The 24,238-nt window shown below is 39.7% G+C and overlaps 1 long non-coding RNA gene across 1 annotated transcript in view; it reads right to left on the bottom strand.

Moving 5' to 3' along the window:
* Window positions 1-14,710, bottom strand: part of LOC117946481 — a 17,478-nt gene extending 2,768 nt beyond the window's left edge. The window contains exons 1-2 of the long non-coding RNA XR_004657040.1: window positions 14,166-14,710; window positions 7,118-7,120 (exon numbers count right to left, since the gene is read on the bottom strand). This is a non-coding gene — a long non-coding RNA (uncharacterized LOC117946481). The remainder of the gene's footprint in view (window positions 1-7,117; window positions 7,121-14,165) is intronic.
* Between the last annotated feature and the right edge of the window lie 9,528 nt (window positions 14,711-24,238).

Below are 24,238 nucleotides of genomic sequence, written 5' to 3'. Positions count from 1 at the left end.
ACACACACACACACACACACACACAAACACATACACAGCCCCAGTCTGCCCAAATTTGACACTAACTTGGCAACAGCATATTTGGCAGATATTTGTCAGATTGAACTTTATGGTGGAGATGGTAGATACTGAAATTATATGGACAGGTTTACATGCGCACACACACACATTCCTCATTTTAACACACTGCAAATGTCCAGAATACCTCTGAACCTTGTCCAAGAAATTTTTCCAAACTCTGCTAATGATTTGAATGGAAAGTAAAAACAATCAGGTTTCTCTTGCGCGCCTGCATGATAGCCATTTGTGTGCAATTTTAAGCTATTAATACTTCATTTTCATAATTGTGGGGTCATCTCAGGGGTGTCTGGATATTTCCCCAACAGCTGGCTGGAAAGCAGAGTTTAGTCTGGCCAGGGAGATAATCAAAGCTCGGAGTCTGGTTAAAGTTATGCCGTCAAATCAAAGGTGATTGTTTGGCACGTTTCATTAAATTATAAAATGAAAACTGACAGGCTTTTTATAATGTGGCAGAGAATGTCCTTTTTATTGCCATTTAAAACTGTATAATCAGGCTACATGTGATTGTTCCCTGACTCACCACCAATAAAAACCCTATGCATCTAGAGGGGAAAACAATCAACGTCCACCACCTTAAAGCCATTAATGTTAATAAAGCATTAAAATATGTCCAGCTGTCATGCTACTGGCTCAGTCGAAATCAAACAGCAATCTAACTGGACTGATTAAAGGGAGAAGTTATTTTCACCCTGTTGAGTTTCAGTATGCAAGAAGAAGCATGTCTCTGTTATTTATAAAGTCCTTTCTTGATTCAGAGCAATGTGACTTGATTTGCAAAAATTATTTTAGACAAACGTAGGTTTTTTTTCAAGGCTGTCAAAGGATTTCCCAAGAAGAAGTATATAAGATAAGTATAGGAAGTAATGGAATTAAATCCACACTGAGAAATTGTAGAACTACTTAAAAGCACTACTGCTTTCCATTAAGATCTCTAAATAAGGACACAGGCCTCAGTAAACTCTCATTAACCTGGGCATGACTGATGACCTGCAGAGAGAGAGAGAAAAAAGAGAAAGAGGAACCCTGAGAAGTAGACTGAATCCCATTTCCCAAAACTTGTCCAATTACTACTCAGCACTTCGTCTGCTGGTTGTCGACATGGGATTGTTAAATTTAGAGTGTTGAGGTCTAGAAGATCATCTGTCTGTCCACCACTGTCAGTCTCGACTCCACTGCAGAGAAAGAAGGGAGGCTGACAGTTTCACGGCTTCCTTGCAGAATGTAGCCAAGTGTTTTCAAGTTAAATCAACCATCAAACGTGGCCATGGCCACAAAAGTGCAGAGGGAAAACAACAGACTGAGCCCAAAGCCGCTACAACCGCCCTGAAAGCTCAGCACACATAAACACAGGACAGGCTGCTGAAAATGTGCTGTAGAAGTCAGCGCCGTCTCACTTCTGAAGCGTCCACTGTTTTAGCCTTTTGTAATCCTTGTGTTGTGAATTTATAATGGTCAACATTATGTCAGTTGTGTGCAGATTCTGAGGGGAAATCGGATACATTTTTAAACTGGAAGTAATTAATAGGAAAAACGGCTAAGAGACTTTTGTGACAATAGCACTGGATTTTCAGGTTTTGTATCAAAGTCGAAATGAATGAACTGAACGCTTTATTCATTTTTTAAACTCAGTACCACTAAAGGCTTTTTAGCACCGCTTTAAGACATGTGAAAACACATGCTGGACTAATAGCAGTGACATAAGATTGGAGTGAATGGCTTTTCTCTGCCACAATTATCCATTAAATCATGTGTCCATGCAATCATTTTATATTTATGAGGGGAGACTTATGACCAGAAAAGAGCTAGGTCTCACTGGATAGGTACTAACAGAGCTATAAAAACGACAGAACAGTTGCTAATTTTCAACAAACCCCATGACCCTCAATGTAAAAACTGAAGGCAAACAAATGCCAATTAAATCATGGAAAAATATGTCAAACCTTATGGCACCGGAGGCTAGATCAAACCAGAGTGAAGGAAAGAGTGGGCCGATGTAAAAGAACACTCACTCTTTCTCTCTGCTTCTTTCTCTTCTGTGTATTTATTGCTGGATTAGACCCCTGTAAAGCACTGCACCTTGCAGACTTGGTCTACTTTTACATTCAACCAGGGTCTCCACCTCAACGCCTATAAAGTCCAGCCAGCTGGCCCTAGACAGATGAATTTAACTCATTACATTAGAGACAGCAACAACAAGTCAGAAAGACAGAACTCACAGAGAAAACGAAAAGGAGGTAAGACTAAAGAGCAACATGTTGGTAAATAAGCATCTAAAAAGCTGGATAGGTAACCAGGTATCTTTGGCAACCTTTTTAGCCGCGCTAGCGCGTAGGCTATATGGATAGCAGTTTCAGGCTGTTGGTTAATTGGTTTGTTGGCCCTCCACTTTGGTCCGGACATAGCCTAATTACCATGGGACTTTCCTCTAGCATAAGCATGATGTTTACAGTTTTAGTTTTTAGTCTTCAGACCTATGGATTACATAATTGAGGACATACTCTACATTCATGATGCCCAGAGAATAATTCCTAATGATTTCATGACATGGTAGCATTGGAACATTAGCGTTGAACTCCTAGCACTGCCGTGATTAAGTGCAGCCTTACAGAACTGATAGCATGGCTTTATACTTTTAGTTTTGTTGTGTTGTGCCCCCGATTTAAACAACTCTTTGTCGTTGTGCATGTGTGTGAACCGCTAACCACAGAGGCCACCAAGTTCCAGTAAGGCATACTTAGCCACTGCCAAACAGTGGACATGCACTTATATATACATGCAGATTAAAACCCACATTTACCACATTAGAAATACTGTATATATAATGTGCCTCATAACTTGAGTCATTACTTCCCTTCCAATCATAACACAAAAATGCAACCACATCTTCAGTGACCTCCCTAGGCCGCACATTGCAAGAGGCAACGTCATCTAATTCTTCTTCCACGTCAACAGACCAACAGTTGCAACCATTTGGAGGAACTAAATGTCAGATTTCACTTTACAAAATGGAAAATATTTCGCAGAGCACCTGTTTATTACTGTCATTAGCCGCCTATCTGAAAAAGAGCCTGTGGGTTAAGTGCATCTGGCATGGCTTAATATAGCACGCAAACTACTGCAATGGCAAGTAACCATAAAACCACACATGTAGTAGTTAATATCCACCTCACTCCATACCATTAAAAACTGATTAAGGACTTCAAACAGCCTCCGTTACAGAAGCGGTTTTCTGCTTTGGTTTAAGAGAAAAACGTAAGGTCTCTATAAACAGTTCTGGTTTGGACTGTTGTGGCGTGATTGGTGTGTGTTTGTGTAGGCAGTACATGACTTTAAGGTGATTTTGTTGTTGTATGTAAGCACATAGATGCACTTCTGGATGGATTTAATTCCCTAATCCAATGTTTTTTGAAGGAAAGAAGGTTTTCAGATCAATAGAACATGAGGGTGACACAACATTTAGTCAAACTACACAACATTTTGTACTATTTTGGCAGCCTTTTCTACTCCTTAAAACACAGGGTTGAAAGCTGTCTATCGGGTTTGTAATAGATGGATTATAGGCGTCCTTTTAACAGCATACTCATGAACTCTTTTTTTTAACTCCTGATTTCATCTTTCATGTCAGAAATACCAAGAAACGGAGGACCAGAAAAGCCTTATGATTCATGGCCGCTTACTTAGATCAGTACAAATTCCATCTCACAGCCAGTACAAGGGAGTTCCACATAGACATGCACCTGAAAATAAACTAAAACAGACTACATTTTAAAAGCTGCAGCATTTTTCTCTGCAAGTAGGTGATAGGTAAAAAAACATTCACATGCAGGTACCACTACTATTCTTTCACATCGTCTCCCAAAAAACATGTGGAATGCAAAACATCTGCAAAGCGTTTGCAGAATTAAAAATAAATTAATAAACAATAATGGGCGTCTGGTGCTCTGCCAGGATTTTGAGTCCACTTTACTGGCACATGGCTTCATGGTTTGTATTAATTTACCCTGGGCTTTGGCGTTTGGCAGCAAGCTGAAATAAAAGAGACTCGCCCCGGGCAAAATATTTACTAATAAAAATACATATTAAAGCCGGAGGTTTTTTTCTACCTCACTTTTTCCATTCTAATTTACTGAGCTTGAAGTGCATACGTGTCCGTGTCTGGTAAGAGATTTTAAATTAAGTGTGAATATAATGTTCCAGCTATGCATGATGATAAGAAGCCTGATAAGACATTAATGTTCTTACGGAAACACAACTCAAGCATGAAAACTCAAGCTTCCAACAGTGAAGATTTACTGATACCAACGCTTGGTACTTCTTATGCTTTTCAATGGATTGTACATACAGTACACACGTTACATTACTTTATAATTCAGTTCACATTTGATATTTGCTGTAGTCAGAGAGTATTGTGTGTAGTGGACATATTTTATAGTTACGTTTTTTTTGGACTGTTTATATGAATGCACCTTTCATGAGCGGGGAGAATAAAGGAACCTGCCCTTTGATGAAGGCCATTTGTACACCACAGATGGCATGCCATGCCGTATGAAAGGTTATGGAAATGTTCTTAGTTTGGTCAGGAAAAGAGCAGCTTGGTGGCAGCTGCTGTTGGAATTGTATCTGTAACGTAAATCAAGTAGTTACTTAAAGCTTTAACAATAAACTGTGATGCTGAAAATGAAAGATCAGAAACTCCCAGACAGGCTTGCATGTTCCTGGGAGATTGTTAGAGTTGAGTTCGTTCACATTGTATGTGTTTGGACAGAATAAGGAAGCCATTTTAAACTCATTTTGTAGATAACCATTATACAAAACCCCTTTTTTGTATATAATCATCAAGTCATTTGCTGGCCTCCACATATTTTTCTATTTTCTGCTTTGCAGTGATGGTGGCTTAGGGCTCTCAAAGGCGATCAAAGGCTCTTCATACACCATTAACCAGGAAGTGCTGCCATAACGACTCAAGGCTGTTGCCAGTTTTGACACCCTTCCTGAATTCTCCGTGATTTTTTTACTCACCCAAAATAAAGCCTTTCAAATCAGATGCACACAAACTCTTTCAAATACATACGATTTATGATAACTGTAAGATTTCAATATTTCAACTCCTTTTCCAGTTTATTAACAGTGTGATCTAAATAATCCCTTTCATGGTGGCTTTTCATTCAATCTCATCTCCGTCACACACTGTTTTATTGCCACTTCTTTTTACGCTCTTATAATTCTGTAAATCATCACAATAATCATATTATAGAAGTAGCTAAGAATGTACAAATACATATATTCAAATTTTGACCTACGTGCTGTTTGTCCTGTATTGTTAGCGCAATGCAAGGTCATGAACGGGTTTGTATGATATCATGAGAACAATACTGCAATGGGTATGACCTCCTACGAAGCGTTGGTGGCTCACGTGACGCCCTTTCATGTGTCAGTGAAGTCTAGCGGCCCTTACAGTTCAATTTAGGCGAGAAAACATGGCTGTGAGCCGTTGCAGCCGACAAAAGTTAACTTAAATGTGGCGACAGTTAAGATTACCAAAATGACTTGTTAAAATTAGTACAAAGATTGTGGATTGGGTTTAAAACACCAGTCCTCTTAAGAAGTTCTCCTGGGATTTGAACACCCGTTTCCAGGGTAAGAGAAAATTGTTTCATGAGAACAGCCTTGGCTGGTGATGCCATTGGCTAACCCTAACTTTACCTTTAACTTTACCTTTTTGTCGCTTAAAAGCAGCAGTTTGTTTCTGAGTATTTTTTACTTTCATGTAGAAACAGTTGATGATAGCAGGTGGTTTAAACTTCTGCCAGACCACCTTGTCTAAGAGATGCTGGACAGTGTTGGTATACTGTAGATTACTACAGATTTCTCACAGCATCAACACTTTTGATCACACTAGTTTGGATTTTAATGCATCCATTTGTGAGTAACAATGTGATCTGCAAATATAAAATCTCAAAAAAGTGACAACTCTGTCAGAACTGATTTAACCGATTTACTTTATGAAACTAGGAAATGTATGCATTTTGGCTGTTATTTTGAATGAATATGGACCGTGTTAGTTTGCGATATAGTCATTTGTTGTAGGATTTCATTTTTTGAAAAGAGAACAGAGAATAGTGCAGTTTAATACAATATAGAACCTTTTAAAATGTTTTAATGCACACATACAGATGTCCTTTGTTTCTTCTCTCTCTCTCTCTCTCTCTCTCTCTCTTTCTCCCTCTGGTGTTAAAGCTCTCGGCTTTGTGCCTGTTGAGATGAAATGTTTTTCAATCTTTAAGAATTGGCAACCCCCATCCATCCACACACACACACACACACACACACACACACACACACACACACACACACGCAAAAGACTCTGCCTTGCCAGAGGGCTTCACTAACTGATAGATAAGCAGCGCGGTGTCTACTCCAATTAGGGACCTACAGCAGATGAATATAATGCAAGTTCAACTCCCATTCACTTATGATTACCTAAATATATACAGTCCATACATATTTAAAAATAAAAAACAAGTAAATTTGTCTAAGTAATAGTATTACTGCAGTATTTGTACATGTGTTTGTTGATGAATCTCACGTTTTAAGTTCATTGTATTGAGTTTATCATGGAGAAAGGTTTAATTAGGGGTCAGATGCACACAATGCAAATGTTTTCTCCCTCTGTTGTAACTGTATTCCTCTTTCTTTTCCACTTTTACACACACGGCCTGCAGCCAATCTTGACCCTGTGAGAAAGCATCTGTTGACTATTGGGCTCTGGAACCTGCCTCGAAAGACCTCCAGAGTTGATGCCTAAGAAACATAAAACAGGTGCATGCAAACACACAGAGAAAGAAAGAGGAAATGGCCCCCAGATTGTGACAGAGAATGTGCAAATGTTTTTTTTTCCTGCTCCTGTGGAATATCAATGTGTCTTATTCTAAACACTAAAGCACATGTGTAGAGGTGTGTGGGCATCGTTTGAACCACTGTTTGCATGTGGCACAGTCGACCAACGCTGATGTAAATGCTGCTTATGGGATGAGACTACCTGTGGAACCGGGAATGAAGCAGCTTGTGAAAGTGCTCTTCATCTGATCTGGTTTGCCAACTGACTATATGTTGTCTAATGGCAAACATGTAGATAAAAAACAGTAAAATAGGATGCCATGGGAACAATCTTTTCCCATAAAACATATTAACCTGATACTTGTCTCTCAGCAGGAAGCCAAAGTGTAGAAAACACATTGTTGTAATAACATTATGGGATCAGGAAATGTCCTCACAGATACATCTTAGTCAATTTAACAACATACACGACATTTCAGATTAAATGGGAGATCAGTTGAAGTACTGTATAGCTGGTGTTTCATTAATCTCATCTCACAAAGCCTACATCATCAGAGAGTCCGCTATCTGCCCCTGCGCAGCATGCATATGTATTTCTATAATAGCCAGATGCAGGTTGTTGCAGATATCAAGAATGCAGGGAGAACAATTTATCAAGGTTTTAGAAACAGCAAGGGGTCTGGCATCATGTGAGGGTTTTAATGATGCCGCTTGTCTAGTGTGAAACATGACTTGTTCTGCTTTCTTATCTATGAAATAACAGTTTTCAAAGATAACAGGAAAGAGAGGGCAAGAATAGCAACAAACAATTGTTAGGTTCTTAGCTGTGGTGTTGACTTAAAAACCTTTCATTGGGGACCGAGGCTCTGATCCGAGTAGGCCTACACCACAAAGATATATTTTGTTTAGTTAGTGCGTCACTGTAAACCCAGATTTAGTTGTCATTTAACTTTTTAGTGGTCCCTACTTATTCTTTCATGTTTTGTAAGAAACACATTCATAACTAAATAACATTAGTTGTTTGTAATAATCCGATTAAGTTTGTAATGCATAGATCATTTTAAGCAGAGATAAAGGTGGGGACAGATGACGTGTGAGCAGTGAGACAATGTACAGTTAAGTTATACATGAAATCAGAACCACTGTCTCCTGAGAGAAACTCTCCATGCAGCACAGCACTTTGGGGTTTCTCAAGTTTAATGTTGATTGTTTTAGAATAAATACAACTTAAATACACATTGCCCACGTCACAACCACGTCGTCAAGTAAGTTGGATGCTGCGTAGTAACGCTCAGCTATCACTGGAAAAGTATTTCTATTTTCCTTTACTGGTCTCCGTCCAGAACAACGGGATCTGTTGGTCCATTTCTTTAACTGTCTATGATCATTTTGCACTCCGTTTCTAGTGAAACAACAGCAGGGTTCAGTGGAGAAAGATAAATTGTTTTAGACAAACACTAAATACAAGTATTATCCTAAAAATGCTACATAATAGTTGCCCTTTAACTAATTGTTGTTCAGTATTTTGTTGCATCACATAGTGGAATGTTCAAGAACTTGAAAAAAATACTGATTACATATTGGTTTGTGGAGTTTGAGTTTTGTGATTAAAGAGTGATCGGTTTTGTGGTAACTTGGTAATGCAGTGAAGTGTGAAATCTAAGCTAATGACATGGTGCAACTTTAAAAAAGGCCTAAGTAAGATGAAGTAAGAACTTAGAACTGAGTTAACTTAAAATAGAAAAGAGAAACTAAAAAACAACTTTAGGAGAAGTTGAAAAATATCTCAGACTCAAATAGTTTTAAAACAAAGTGAGACAGATGAGGGAGAGATATTTATTTGTCGGAAAATTGGGATTTATTTCTATCAAAACCTTTCAGGAGATTAGAATCCCAAATATTTCTGTGCATTAAAAGCTCTGGAACGCACATGTTCTGTGATGTCAGCTGATAGTGACACTAATCTCTCCCAGTGGAACATATTCCGCCGCAATCTCTGAAATTAGTCAGATATATCATAAGATACAGCAAACCAACATCTGAAGCAGATAACACATGGCATCAAGACACATTATCTCATAGGCAAACAATTCTTCAACAATATTTATATTTCTAGAATCAAACCCATTGTCTGCAATTTGTGGTCAACTGAGCCTCTTTTTGGTAAGTCCATAGACCCATTATGGCATACTTTTCTGAACATTATATTAATTTATTATACTTGTTTATATAGGCAATATTTAAATAATCCTTCTAGTAAAAACTTAACAAACCAGGGCCTTAAACTAACACTTTTGTTTGTCTTGAACACATTTCCAATAATTTCCTGTAATGTATTGAAAACATTTAATGTGAATTTTGAGTAATGACAATACGGTTATGTGCATTTAAGATGTTATTTGTTATAATGTTTTTAGTTAAAATGGACAAAGGAGACGGGACCCACATAGGTGCTAATCAGGGTAAGAATTTGACTCCTAATTTTTCCGATGTCATATGAATGAGCTAACAAGTTCTCACAACACAAGATATTTCAGGATATGAAATACTGATTTCATGTTGAATTTTATGATCGGTCAATATCTACGGATGACTGCTTATCACACAGAGGTTTTTTGGAGGTACTGCAGATATAAACGCAATGTGTAAGGATATGAAAGCCATCAACACACTTTAACTAACTAAGCGATATAGGTTTATTAATTCATCAATAAATGAATGAATGAATGAATGAAAGTTTTGTGGATAATTTTCCTATACTGTAAGTGGTTGGGGTAACACAATAGTCTAAATTATGTCTTATGTACAGAAATTTGCCTGCGGCTTGATGCAATTGAGGATATTCCACAGGACGATCGACATGGTGCCGGAATGATCTCCAGGCTACATATTATAATAATGAATGGACTGGAGGACGAAGGCATTGCTTTGTTGAGGGGAATCATGGATGAAGAGCAGTCCAGCGATGACGATGATGACAGCATTGCCATTGTTGATGACAATCTTGAGAGTGGTGATGAAGATCTTCAAGTTGAAGACGTTACTGCTGAGCCTCAAGTTGGCATGGACGCCAACCAGCCTGCGGAAGCAGAAGGTTCTCTGTCCGGAGGATGCAGGAGGAGGTCAAGAGAGGAAGATGATGGTGATGAAATGAGCAGCAAGCGTTTCAGGTACTTGACTGACGCCATCTCTGACAGTGACAACGACAGCGATGCTGAGGAAGAAGTGGCAGTGTCAATGCCCTCCTCCAGCTCTCTGCCTGGAGGATCCATGAGGAGGTCATGGGGGGAAGATTGGAGAGCCAGCAAATGATTTAGACACGGAGATGGTTGCTGACAGATATGTTACAGTTACTTACAGTGACTATAACACCCCATCTCCAGCGAGACATCCTCTAAAAAGTGTCTTTCAAAGTATCAAAATAAAAAATAAGTGAAATTGAAAAAAAAAAATTGGTTTTATCACAGCTGTACTATTCTAAATTGTTTGAGTTTCTAGAGATTCACTTTTGTTTTGACAAATGAAATAATAAAACACCTGGCATTAACTTTACATGTTTCCCAGGGTTCAAGCGGCCGAAATGGGTTTCCTCAGGAAGGTGGTTAACGTCTCCCTTAGAGATAGGGTGAGAAGCTCAGTCATCCGTGAGAAGCTCGGAGTAGAGCCGCTGCTCCTTCGCGTCGAAAGGAGCCAGTTGAGGTGGTTTGGGCATCTGGTAAGGATGCCTCCTGGGCACCTCCCTAGGGAGGTGTTCCAGGCACGTCCAGCTGGGAGGAGGCCTCTGGGAAGACCCAGGACTAGGTGGAGAGATTATATCTCCAACCTGGCCTAGGAACGCTTGGTGATTCCCCAGTGGGAGCTGGTTGATGTGGCTCGGGAAAGGGAAGTTTGGGATTCCCTGCTGGAGCTGCTGCCCCCACGACCGGATACCGTATATGCGGATGAAGATGGATGGATGTTTCCCATGCAGTAATACTGCTTATTAAGTCAATATTCTGAGGTCAATATATGAAATACATTTTGGTGCTTCAGAATGAAATCTACAAAATTTACATTGGCATGTGTAAGAACTTAGAACTGTAACAAGTTCCGTGCCAGCCAAGGCCCGTAATACAGGTATGCATAACACACCGATGGCTGTTTTCTAGCTTACACATCTGTTTTAGTCACAATCTGCTTGCCTGACAGTTTCCATATTAATTATAAATTACTGTAAAAGTTTAATTCAATAAATCAGTAGTTTGCTTATATAAGAAGAGTCTTGAATTTGTAAGATGTTTTTGTTACATGTGGTAACTTTGAAACTGAGAACTTGAGGAAATGAGCTTTTTGTGAAAATGACCTTCTGAGAAGAGGTTTGCTGAAAGAGAACGAGAGAAAGGAGTTTGTTTGCATTCCCACATAGTGTTTATATCATTGGTGAATCATGAATCATTCTCTCTAGGATTTGGGGTGAGTCTTTGACAGCAAAGTGAAACCATTAGACCTGACATGTAGACCAAGGACAGGTCATTCACAAAATTCTACTACAGTTTACTTTTCTGTACAAACTTGTTTTTCCCCAATTAGGAGAAACTGACTTTAAAGTTTATGCTTTGTAGTAAATAATCTGTAGTGGTAGACCAACTCCACAGCAAGAATCAATAAATAAAAGCATTATATGTCAAAGACCTCTTCAGCTATGCACTTTTTGTCCGTTCCAATTCAGTTGGTTGTGTTTTGCAGTAAAAATATACTGTTGAATAAAAAGGAAGAGTTTTGTTGGTATCAGTAGTTTAAAGGAATACGATGCTGATTTTAAACCAGCTCTGTGCCTTTTTTGTGTGGGCAGTGTGTTTAGATGAACGGTGACTAGCTTTCCTCCATAGTGCTAGTGCACACAGCTCCAAGCAGCGGCTGTCTGCTGAGATCCAGTGGATCATCCGGCGGATCTCAGCAGACCTCCGCTGCTCCATTTCCTGGCACCACGGAGGAAAGACAAACACGTTCATCTATACACAGCGCCCACACTTATATGACACAGAGCTAACTAGCTAAATATGTATTTATATATTCTAAGTAGTGTTATGGATGTGTTAAAATATGACAAGTTTTAATCAACAGCACCAACATTATGATTCAGAACATAAAGCAATAGTTTGAGGTTGTTGTTTTTCAGAATTATGCTTATTCACTTTTTATGCCGTTCAATATGGAGCTACAGCCAGCTTCCTGTTAGCTTACTCAGCTTAAAGACTGAAAAAAAGGGAAAACAGCTAGCATGTATCCCTCCAAAGGGAACAAAATGTGCCTACAAGCACCTCTAAAGCTCACTTATTAATGTTAGAGGTTCTGGTAGATTGATTTTGTAATCTTTGTCTAGAGCTAGGCTAGCTGTTTCCCCCCTTTTTATTCTTTATGCTACTGTCTCCTGAAAAAAATTGTGCACCATCCAAACTAAACTAAATATTGCAAAAATCAATGGCAACCATTCTTTTTCCTCAGGTGAATTGTATTCGTGCAAGAATTAACTACCAGCCTACAACAACACAGCTGCAATAGCAAAATCCAGTCCATTCCTGTCAGGGCCCGGGTGTCAAGAGAGCTGACCCCCAACACGCTGCAAATAAAACTGATTTACTGCTGCTTTGCTGGTTGCACCACACTTTATAAAACTATCCTGGGCAGGGTTATGACCCCAGGTAACACATAGACACTCTCACGCACACATAAACACACACATGCACAGATGCGTAAATACAGTTTTGAACACAAATACAAATGGGAAATTTGCTCTGTGGTTGTACATGCAGGCAGATACTGTAACACAGACACCCACTGTATGTATATACTTACACACAAACCTTTAAAGGGAAAGAATAGGATACTCATAAAATGAAAACCATCATGGACGAAGACCAAAAGTATGACTTACACATCAGCCAGTGTTGTTCTTAAGGTTTGTATTTAACTTTTCCATAAATCCTCCCAATTTCTAATATACATTTTCAAGTAATGTAGCTGTTTTTAATGAAAGATAGGAGAAAGGTCTGCATAGCAGAGAAAGCAAATGCAGTGCAATGTGATGTGATGTGAAGAAAGAGAGAGAATGAAGGAGAGAAAACCCCCTTATGTACATTTGAGTGTGTGCCATGCTACAGGGATGCTGTAAAAGGCAGATGTCCTGTTTTGGAAGGGAGAGAGAGCTGAAAGAAATAGAAACATGGGGAAAGTGTTTCATCCCACTATGAGATGTCTTACACTGAAATGTAGCCGAGTTGACCTTCTCTTTATCATGTCATCTCACATTGCTGAGGAGGTAACAGTGTTGAATACAATACATTTGAATGGGGTTGTGAAGGTAGATGAACAAGAAGCTCCAATGGCTTAAACAAGTGAAACATGGTTTTGCTTTCATTAGTAAAGCAACAGGGTTGGATCTAATTTGAACATAAAGTAAGAACTTATAACTTATGCAAGCTTGATAACATGATAGTAATGTCTACTTGTGTAATACAAAATCATAAATACAAGTAAAAGCACATGGGCAAAAATGTACTCAGATCAAAGTAAAGAGTAAGGGAGGTAGAGAAAGAATGTTATAATATATGATAATATGGTTTCATTGTAGCTTACCATGGTCCCGTGTAGCCAGTCTCAGACAATTAAACATTGACACATGGTTAAAAATCTTTACAATCATTCTCTGAATGAACCAAGCAGGCCTGCCTTGTTGCACGATCAAATTTACCTAAAAATTTATAATTTTCACGCCTGTAACGTTGCCTTAGACGTTCTTTCCTTTAGTCATTCTAACGTCTATTTCTGGGAGTTACCAGTGCTGAGGGTGCTACTGCTGGTTCCTGCTGCTGGAGGGACATTATGTCAGGTTGGAGCAAAAGATGCAGAGCTCTTAAAGGAAGTGGCCAATCAGAATGTTCTAAGTGCCCACCACGTCATTGGAATTCATACTTCAGGTATTTAGACAATATGAGTTTGTTGGTGATTTTTCAATGATTTATACTGACAGACTAATTGTCTGTTTAGTGGCATTTGCAGTTAAGGTGAAAGTAGGAATTGATTAACATTTATTTAATTTATGTTAACAAGCAAATAGTACCTCCAATGAGAAGCAGTGGATAAAGTGCCTTGCTCATTCACCATAGTGGCACCATTGTGGTTTTGCAGAGGTACGAGGGAAAACACACTCACTTTCCCACTGTAAGTCATTAGGTCTGTTCTTTGAAACCAACAACCTTCAGAGAGACTTAAAGGACAAATCCAGCACAAAATGAACCTAGGGGTTAATAACAAATTTGTACTTATTTAAACGTTCTCTGGGCTATGTTTTCATGCTAATCAAATTTGACCAGTTTTATTGCAAACCGTTGCTTAGCTTATAACGCTAGTAACACTGCGCTTGAGCAATGTTACTGGTTACTGGTTACACGCCGTTCGTTGTTTGACTGGTTGTGTCTATTTTCCCAGGATGGTGCCTGCCTGTAGGCAAACGGTCTTTATAAAGTATCTTTTTAATAAACTGTCTGTACAATTACAAAGTTCTCAATGCTTTGGTTTACATGTAGGGACCCTCATTATGCCACCGTAGAAGTGTAATGCTATTTTGAGCCTTGTTAGTGGTATGGAAATAGTGATTTCTTTTTACTTGCCCCAATGACTAGCATTATAAGGTAATTAGCGGTTTGTGCTAAAACTGCTCACATTAGATTATGAAAACATATCCCAGCAAACAGCCGACTTGGTACACATGTGTTGTTAACCCCAAGGTCCATTTTGCACCGGATTTGTCCTTTAATTAGAGGCTGACTGTGTGACTCATCCTGTGGTGAGAAGCGCTATTGACACGGTGATAAACCTAAAGCTATTAGTCAGAGGATGCAACTCCTCCTTGAGATGATTGTACTGTGATGTGTCAACCTCTGACCGGTTCATGCAGCATACTATAAATACATCTGGTTGTACTGTAATGTGTGCATGACAGAGAATGAGAACACACAGATACACACATTCAAATGCCATGCATCCCCAAACTACCAGGTTTGATGAAAAATAAATTCAGATCTCAGTCAGGTATTCATGTACTGACATAAATCAAATAATCTGATAAACACAGAATCCTAAAGTATGTAATTCCATGACAAGTGCTCCGTTATTACCCAAGCCTTGCATAACACGGACGCAAAATCGGATTCGGTATGGAGCTATGCAATAAACCCTCTGTGTTTTTTGCCCCCCCCCCTTTTCCGAAAGAGGAAAAGCAGAGCCATCAGCTCATGAGTTTAAATCACCCACCGCTGCCACACACTCCCCTCGACTAGTTCTTCCCTCCAACCCTGTGCCGTGGCGGATCGCTGACACTAAGCAGATGTGCTGTGTTTTATCTTGTCATGACACAGAGCTACTGAAGGAAACCCTTAGGACTCAGAGGTTCAGCCTGCATTTGATTTTCAATACCATTTGATACCTCATTAACTGCAGGACTGTGTGTAATGGTAATATAAAAAATCTGATGACAAAATGTCTGAGCTTTGACATTGAGCAGATGCCAACTGGAGGTAGGCTTAGCTACTCAGTCAGTACAAAGGGTCTGGCCTACAGGAAATCAGTATGCAGTAATGCAGCAATACAAGTACTGTTTGTCCCATAATAGAACACTATTAACATTTTTAAAAGTGTCTGTAAGGCTTGAATTAGTAATTATACCACTAGGGCCTGATACCTTTTCAACATGCTAAAATAATTGTTATAAGTGATCATCATGAAGTGTGTGTGCTGAGACTAATAAGATGTGCTGATTGTTATCTTGTCATGCTACAGTGCTACCAAAGTCCACCCCTCAGTTTTCAGAGAGCCTTGCCTGCCTGCCTGCCTGCCTGCCTGCCTGCTGCCCCTTTTTGTGGACCGTGACAGCTCTAAAAGTTTCCTGATTAACAGCAGCTGTCAGTGCAATAGGGGGGATGACCGGACCCATTATGAACTATTAACTCTTTCTTGTAGGGCCGTTTAGAGAGAACTGTGTGTGTTAAAATTGGAAATCTAACAGTATGTGTAAAGGTTGCACCTGAGCTGCATGGCCTTTGTGTGAGCTCATGGTGTATGTAGTGCAGAATACAGTATACAGTATGAGTGAATGTGCTGCATTTAACATCACTGGAACTTAATATATGTGTTTTGCTCGCAATCCAGAATCAAGGAAAGACTATGCACTATGGCCAGTGTGATGTCAGCCTTTTAAGCTCTGTGTGTGTGTGTGTGTGTGTGTGTGTGTGTGTGTGTGTGTGTGTGTGTGTGTGTGTGTGTGTGTGTGCGTGCGTGTTTGTGTGTGTGTGTGTGCGTGCGTGCGTGCGTGCGTGTGTTTGTGTGTGATGTGATTCATCATGTTAAGCCTCAGCCTTTTGTTGCAGGCTGGTCTGCTGTACTAAAGTGCATGTGTGAAGTATAGCTCATCGTTACAGAGGAGAGGACACAGACAGCATGACAGCTATGGGGGAAATGCTGCCACAAGCCTTGTTCACCTTGTACCCAACTGACAATTACACACACACACACACACACACACACACACACACAATACACCCGGCTCAGTTGTGTCAATATATAGCAGCCACTACTTCCATTCTAATTACATAGACAATATATGTGCATGTGTCAGTGTTTGTCTCTGTCAGTTTTTCTGTCCTCCCCACCCTGCCACTTTCCCCTCTGCATGATGTGGCCCAGCCATGAAAGTTGGGCTGGCGATTCCTGGAGGTTGGAGGAGAGTTGATCCCGCTCTCTGTCACCCAGCGATGAGAGGTGATCCTGGGATTAGAGCTCTGTTGGTTCAGGCTGGGCCACCGGAGACAGACTGGGGCTGGCATAGAGACAGCAGTGGGAGGTAGGGAGGGGGCTGCGAGGGTGATAGGTGAGGGTGATAAAAAGTAAGGAAGTACGTAAGTGAGGCGAGGGAGGAAAAAGAGATGAGGATTGGCAAACAGATCAGTGGTTGTCTTGCTGAAAAATGAAGGGTGGTAAATTTGATTCAATTATGGAAATTTTGTTATCATGACTTTGGGCTCGAGTAGACATCCCTTAGCTAGTGCACAGTCAATGTAGCCTAGTTACCGTTTGTTTGAATGGTGAATAGTAGGTACTTGTACATCTGTTCTTTGGATCTTATGATGTGCAGACGTTAAAGATTCCACATTTAAATTTTGACGATTAATGTGGCATTGCTTAATCAATTCCAATAGTTATTTTGTAATTATTTGTTTATCTCATGAGCGGAAACATTTACTACATTACACTTGGCTTTAGTTAGTTCCTTCCTACATTTCCCACAGTGCTTTTCTTCACCCCCTGGATGTGAGGAATTTGCCTGGACATGTTAGACATTTGTTACAGACGCATCAGTGCAATCAGTGAGTCTTAATAGAGGCTATTGCATCTAGATTCTGTTGGACTGACAGGCTTTAGCCTGCTGAAAAACCTTTTTTTCTCTGAAGTTTATAGCAGCTCCACTCTGGATACTGCTGCAAAGACTTCATGTTGTCTTTAATTGTCATGTAGACTAAAAAAATACAACGACACATACTAAAAACCCCAGGAATGCAAACTATGGTGCAGAATGATAATATCAGTATATCAGTGAATTGGATTCCCCTTTACTCTTCAATTTCCAAATTGCCTTTGTCAAAAAGACACAATCTTATTTAGTGTATCACTGCCATACTGCAGCAATTACCTAATTTTCCCACGGGGATTATTACTGTTACCTTTTATTCAATTCAAGCTTGATTCTTTTCAACCTTGGCTGATACTCAAAAATCAAAGATCATCTGAAAAGAATAGAAAAGTGCTTCACTTGTGCAAAAGACCCAACATAGGAAGGTCTGTGATCTATTCTGGACTAAGGAGTTGAGACCTGGTGCTGTATGACATTGATAATGAGGGTAAAAGAGAAGTGAATCAAACCAGCCTGCACGGGACCTCCTCTCCCCACAGGTGCAGCACCTATTCTGTTTCAGACAGAGGTCATTGTCATCCCCGCTGAGGGGTGGGGGGGATGAAGGGAGGGATGAAGTGACCGGAGGACAGGACCCTTCAGCGCCTCTTTGGTTTAACAATGGGTTGCTTCTGCCTGGCTAAACGTCGGGTTTATGTGTATGGGTCAGGAGTGTGTGTGTGTGTGTGTGTGTATGTATGTGTGTGTGTGTGTGTGTGTGTGTGTGTTAGAGTGCAGCACAGGGAGGAAGAGTTGTTACCTCGTGGAAGCAATATCCTCTTCATGCACACATGCACAGACAGACACAGATCTCTTCTCTCGCTCTGTGCTCTGCCCTTGTCCTGACCTGAGCCAGTATCTGGTTCACCTGTCCACAGGGGATCTCCTCATCCTGCTGTCAACTCATCACTCTCTGTCCAACCATTATACCTCTGTGTCAACAGACTGGACAGAAAGAATGGAACTATCAGCTATTGTTAACCCCTGTTTGCAATAACAGTGAAATAAGATTAGCATACATAGGTTAGAGAGGGATTTAGGTGTTGAATTTATGCTCAGTAGGGCAAGGTAGATACATGTGGAAACTCTAATCATGCAAGGACATGGCTAAATACAGGTTTTTTCTTCTTCTTCTTTTTGACCAGGAGGTGAAAAATTGAAACACTGTAAATTAAAAGAGATGCCTGAAGAGTATAGTAATGCAGAGGGATGTGTGGCTTCTAAAGCCAGGGCTGAGTGATGGAGAGAAGAGAGCATAGCCATCACCTCTGTATGACACCCATCCATCCACCATCGTAACAGAAGCGCATCGGAGGGACGGTCAACAAAGGCAGCTGGAATGGGTTGAGTTGTGCGCTAACCACAATAAAAGGTCATGGAGAATGTGTGTGTGTGTGTGTGTGTGTGTGTGTGTGTGTCAGTGTCATGACAGAGACATCTATGGTTTGGTCTACTTAGCCTGTGTCCTATCATCAAAGGACACAGGTGAGAGCAGCATTGTGGGTCCTGAGTTCTCATGTTACCCAACTCAACTCAGGGAGGGCACATCAAAGACGGGGGGGGCTCAGAGAGAACATAATGCATGCACACACATGCGCACACACAGGCTCATAAAAAATGCTAGAACATATGTGCACACATACAATTTTTGACACAGTCACACACACATACACAAACACACACACACACACACACACGATCAGTGACACACCAACACGTGGTTTTATCTGTCTGGGTAGAAGAATGCTTGCATGCACGCATAATAATAATAATCTTCCATGCACACTATTAAACACTTGTCCTCATAGGTCATAACATATGTGTGTTGATGTTAGTGAGCTTATAAAATTTGATATTTCTAATCCTGCGATGCAAGCGCAGCCAAAATGCTTATATTTCGGATCATAGCTCACTTTGCTGATGTAGGGAGCCCATGGAAACACTAGTAATGACCTGCCAACTCATCATTACTTAAGACCCATCTTAGAGTGCTTTCCTCCCCCCGACCTGCATGAAGCAGACCTGCCAGGCCCTGTTAGAAAGAGAGTGTGGGCATGCCAGGTGCTTCATAGCAGAAGCCAATGCATGCTTTACACAACATTTGCAGTCACGAAGAAATACCAAAGCTCACTGACAAGCACAACTACAGACTAACGTGCGATTGGATCACACCAGCTGCCAAATCGGGCCAAGGGCGTACAGTCGGGGGCAATGTTCCTTCCCTCCTTCCTACTCCCTTACTTTCAATGCCCTTTGTTTAGGCCACACCCATCTCCAAACTCTTCCTTCATTTTGATCTCAACCACACACCTGACTGAATCTTGCACAGTTGACTCTAGTTGTAGTGGCAGAATTTGTCCATGTCCACAACATAAACTCTTACGTTATAAGAAAGTTAGCTAGCTTTGTTGTACTCACCAATGTAAATTCATGTATTGATGTGAGTGAAACCACATCTAGCAACGCATTACAGCAATGTATTCCTTTATGCTGTAACACAGTAATATAAAGCATTACTGATTAAATGTCGGAATTATTATACCCGTGACAATCTCAGTGCGAGTTACAACACATTTTAACCCAACAATTAGTGGCGTTTTTTTGTGTGTTTGTTTCAGTTGGCGGATTAGATGGTTTAACTGCAGAGACAGATGCAGCTGCAACATGGACATTATTTTTAGGAGTTTTTTATCCTACATTGAAACCAGAGACAAGTAGGCTAGGGACATCTGTCAACAGCCATGTGACCGAGCAACTGACAGATAACAACATGTTGGGAATTACTTAGTCTTGCTACACATAATATCATTACATTTCATAAGCGGTGGAAACTAACTATACCATAGACTACTCAATTCAATTTAAAGGGGCTTTTATTTGAGTATTTTCTTTTTCTCCTACTTATCAGGCTGCTGCTAGTCCACCACAATTCACAGTAGGCTATTGTATTCTATTTTTATGGCTTTAGTTACTTTGCAGATTCGGATTAATAATACAAAATAACATGAATAAATTATGATGTACTGTATATAGTGGATAAAGATGAGATTTGTTGAACATGGGGTGACATTCACAAGCTCCCTGCCAAGTCCTACTTCTGCTTTTATTTTGGTGAAAGTAACTCACAAGTAACACAAAAGTAGTGTAAAGCGTTAATATTACAGTACTATTGTAACATAACTAATCACTCTCAAATGACAGTAACTAGTAATCAAGAACGTATTACATTATGGAAGTAACTGACCCAACACTGTACCTGTCTAGGATTAAGAGGGACAATTAAGGATTCTTTTCTTATTCTTTTTGCTTATCCCGCACAGCCATAACCCCAAAATATATCGTCAAAAATGAAATTCTCTAAAGAAAATGTTCCTGCTTCTTTTCATCTGGCTAACATACTACTCTACTCCTAGCATGTGATAGTTTTCATGTGGTTCTTTCTGGCCCATGGTTAAAGACAGTGAATTATAACAATGCTTACTGAGCTTGAAAAGGCTCAGAGCCTCTGAGCTTTTTAGAGATCAATATGTCAGAGAGATTGAGTGATACAGGTCAGATGTGTTTATGTGCTTGCGATACCTCAGAGTGTGTGAATGAAAACAAAGAAAGCCTCAGTCCACTTTCCCAAAATCAACTCAGCGCTAACATTAAGCTTAGTTCCATTTTAGGTTTTCTCACATTCAATCATGAAGTTGAACCCAATGAACCTTCTTGTAGCTTCAGACCTTACTGTAGGAAATCATCCACACTAAAACTGAAATTACCAAAATCTTTGGTCTTGGTGTTTCTTCGCAAATTTTGCTCCCACTTCAAACTATCGTACTCATGGGTTAAAGTAACCAGCATGTGAAGAACTTGTGTCACAGGTCCTTAATTTCTACAACATCTACTCAGATAGAATACAGATGTTCTACAGATGACACACTGCGTGTTTACTTACCTTAACATAGTACATTCTCATCAACAATCATCTCTGTCCTACATCTTTACACTATGGAAATTAAAATATCATTTCCAGCAAATGGTCAACACAAATTCAGACCAATGTCATAGCCCCTACTCCCTGTGCCCTCTGCTACACATACGGTATGACCTGCTGGCTGCAGAGAAGAAGGAAATAAAGCCATGAATGTTACAAAAAAACAACTAGTTCAGCCATCGTGTTGTACAATTTTTAACCATCAAGTTCGCCAGATTTCGGGTTTGAATTTAATATTTGCCTTTTTTAAATGTCTCATTTTCATCTTATAATAATATAACATACAGAATTTTCATTTCATTCATCATTTTTATAAGGAGTATTTTTTGTTCATCATCAGGAAATCCTGTGTCCAGTTAACTCTTTACAGTGCAAAGAGTAAACTGGACACAGGATTGTATTGGAGCATACATTGTATTGGAGCATACATTGGAGCGTGTGTTGGAGCATACATTTTAAAAGGGCTGGTTTTGTGTAAACTTTACACAAAACCAGCCCTTTTAAAATGTATGCTCCGATACAACGACACTGCATCCTCAAATATGTTTACGGGGAAACGTATACGTTTATGTTAATATGTATATAGTCATAAATATATTTATAACTATAGTCAGTGTAGCAAGGAGATTGGGATGGATGGATAGATGGATGGATGATGTGTGGATGGATAGATGGATGGATGATGTGTGGATGGATAGATGGATGGATGGATGGATGGATGGATGGATAATCTGTGAATGAATGGATGGATGGATGGATGGATGGATGGATAATGTGTGGATGATGGATGAATGGATGGATGGATGGATGGATGGATAATATGTGGATGGATGCATGGAAGGATGGATGGATGGAGGGATGGATGGATGGATGGATGGATGGATATATATTTTGTTATATGGGAACATGATTTTTTAGGAGACAGTTGTCATTTCGGGACCGCCAGTGATCTATTAACTTGATTGCACTTGTTTGTACTTATCCATATACGTATCTTCTTCCTGATCTGTACCACTGAGGTGAAGCCATGTACCCGAAACACACTTATAGTTATTGTTTCTAGTTTGCCCTTTTTAGTGAAGAATTCTCGCATATAAAACACAACGATGAGCACCACCTGTGTCTCTATCCTTGAAGAGACCAAAGGCATAGTCTTTCCACATTTTGTCTTTCTTCTTTCCTTTCTTCCCAATGTGAACACCTGTGGAGCTGGTTGTGAGCCTGGTTTGTATTTTTTTAGTACATATTGCTCCTTGCCATGTTGTGAAACACTTCAAGTAACTGAGGTCATGTTTTCCACTTGGTCGTAGAGCAGAGTTGGTTAGGACAGTGTTTGGCGCATTATATAACTTTGAAGTCAGATCCCCATCTGATCCAACGTCTGCTTTAGTTTCCCAACACTATCTGTGGCATTGCAGCTCTTAAATGTGCATCGCACACATGCATGCAACTAAACATACTGTTTTGTAACATTCTAGCAAATATATGTTCATCCTTAGCAACAAACTCAAGTATACTATGTTGATATCAATCAATCAGTTGATCAAACTATATTTAGAGAGAACTTTAAAACAACCAAAGATGACCAGTGCTGTACAGAAGGATGAATGAAGACATAAAGTACATAACTTACACAGGCAGAAAATATAAACAGAATGCAAATAAAACACGTAGAGAGGTATAAAACAAGTGAAACCATACAGACATGACAAGATCTGTGTTGTCAATGTCCATTGAAAATAAATTCTGCCATACATCATAAATGTCTCATGAGTCAACCCTCAAGTTATTGTACTTCTAAACATTTTAAAGCAAATACGTCTCAAGATGCCACATGTAGCCTCTCTCCTTTCTAAACATGTCAGATGTCCCACGATGTCCAACGCTATCATCTGTGTTTACTCTGTTGTCCTCAGTCTGTCAGTCTGGCTTGGACGTAAAGGAGCTCAAATCTCACACGCCTCATGAGGTTTAAACATAAGAACAATAAATTCTTCTTTTCTATCTTTTTCTAACAATAACCCTTTTTCTAACAGTGATAAGTAAAGTACTTGTGTTATTCTGTCTCAATGAGACACAAAATAACAAGAAAATTCAGAAAAACACATGTAAATGTGTAAATTGATTTTTGATTTTTATTCAGTGATATATATATATATATATATATATATATATATATATATATATATATATATATATATCTTCCAACCTCTAACTCAAAATAACAATCATGTTTGCCTCATGATGCTATTTAATCATCAGCACAAGAGAAAAGAGAAGAAAACAATCCTGAACACAGTTTTTTTTATTGTTTCTTTGCCCTGACACCTCCACCACAAGTCCTTCTTCTGAGCCCAATAAGTGATGTCATCTCTCCTTGTTTTTCCCTAATGAGGTCCTTCACACATGGATGACTTGATATGGTGAGTTTTAGTGTGTGTGTTTCAACAAATACAAACGTGCAATGTAGCTAATGCCAATTTGGGTGTTTTGGCACTGCTATCAATCTGAATATGACTCAAACTAAACTAACCCCCCCCCCACCAACACATTGTACTGTACACTCAACCTTTAGGGACAACTGCCGAAATGATCCAGGACCCGCTGCTTTAAGGGAACCCTAACCGGCCCTGAGTCATTTTACGGTAGCACTCATCTCATCTCCTAACTTTCTCCTAACGGTCTGGTTATCCTTAGTGATGGCAGTAGCCAATCTGGTGGTGAGAGGAGAGAAGGACATGAGCAAAAACCAAGGACAGATGCAGGAAAATATGGCGAGATAAAATGAGACGTAGACTGGCGGGACAAAGAGAGTGGAAGTAGAGAATAAAGTCGCGAGGGTCTACAAGTTGGAACAT

Source organism: Etheostoma cragini, chromosome 6 (assembly GCF_013103735.1).
Source record: "Etheostoma cragini isolate CJK2018 chromosome 6, CSU_Ecrag_1.0, whole genome shotgun sequence".
Classification (NCBI taxonomy): Eukaryota; Metazoa; Chordata; class Actinopteri; order Perciformes; family Percidae; genus Etheostoma; species Etheostoma cragini.
This window is presented reverse-complemented; position numbering and strand designations above follow the sequence as displayed.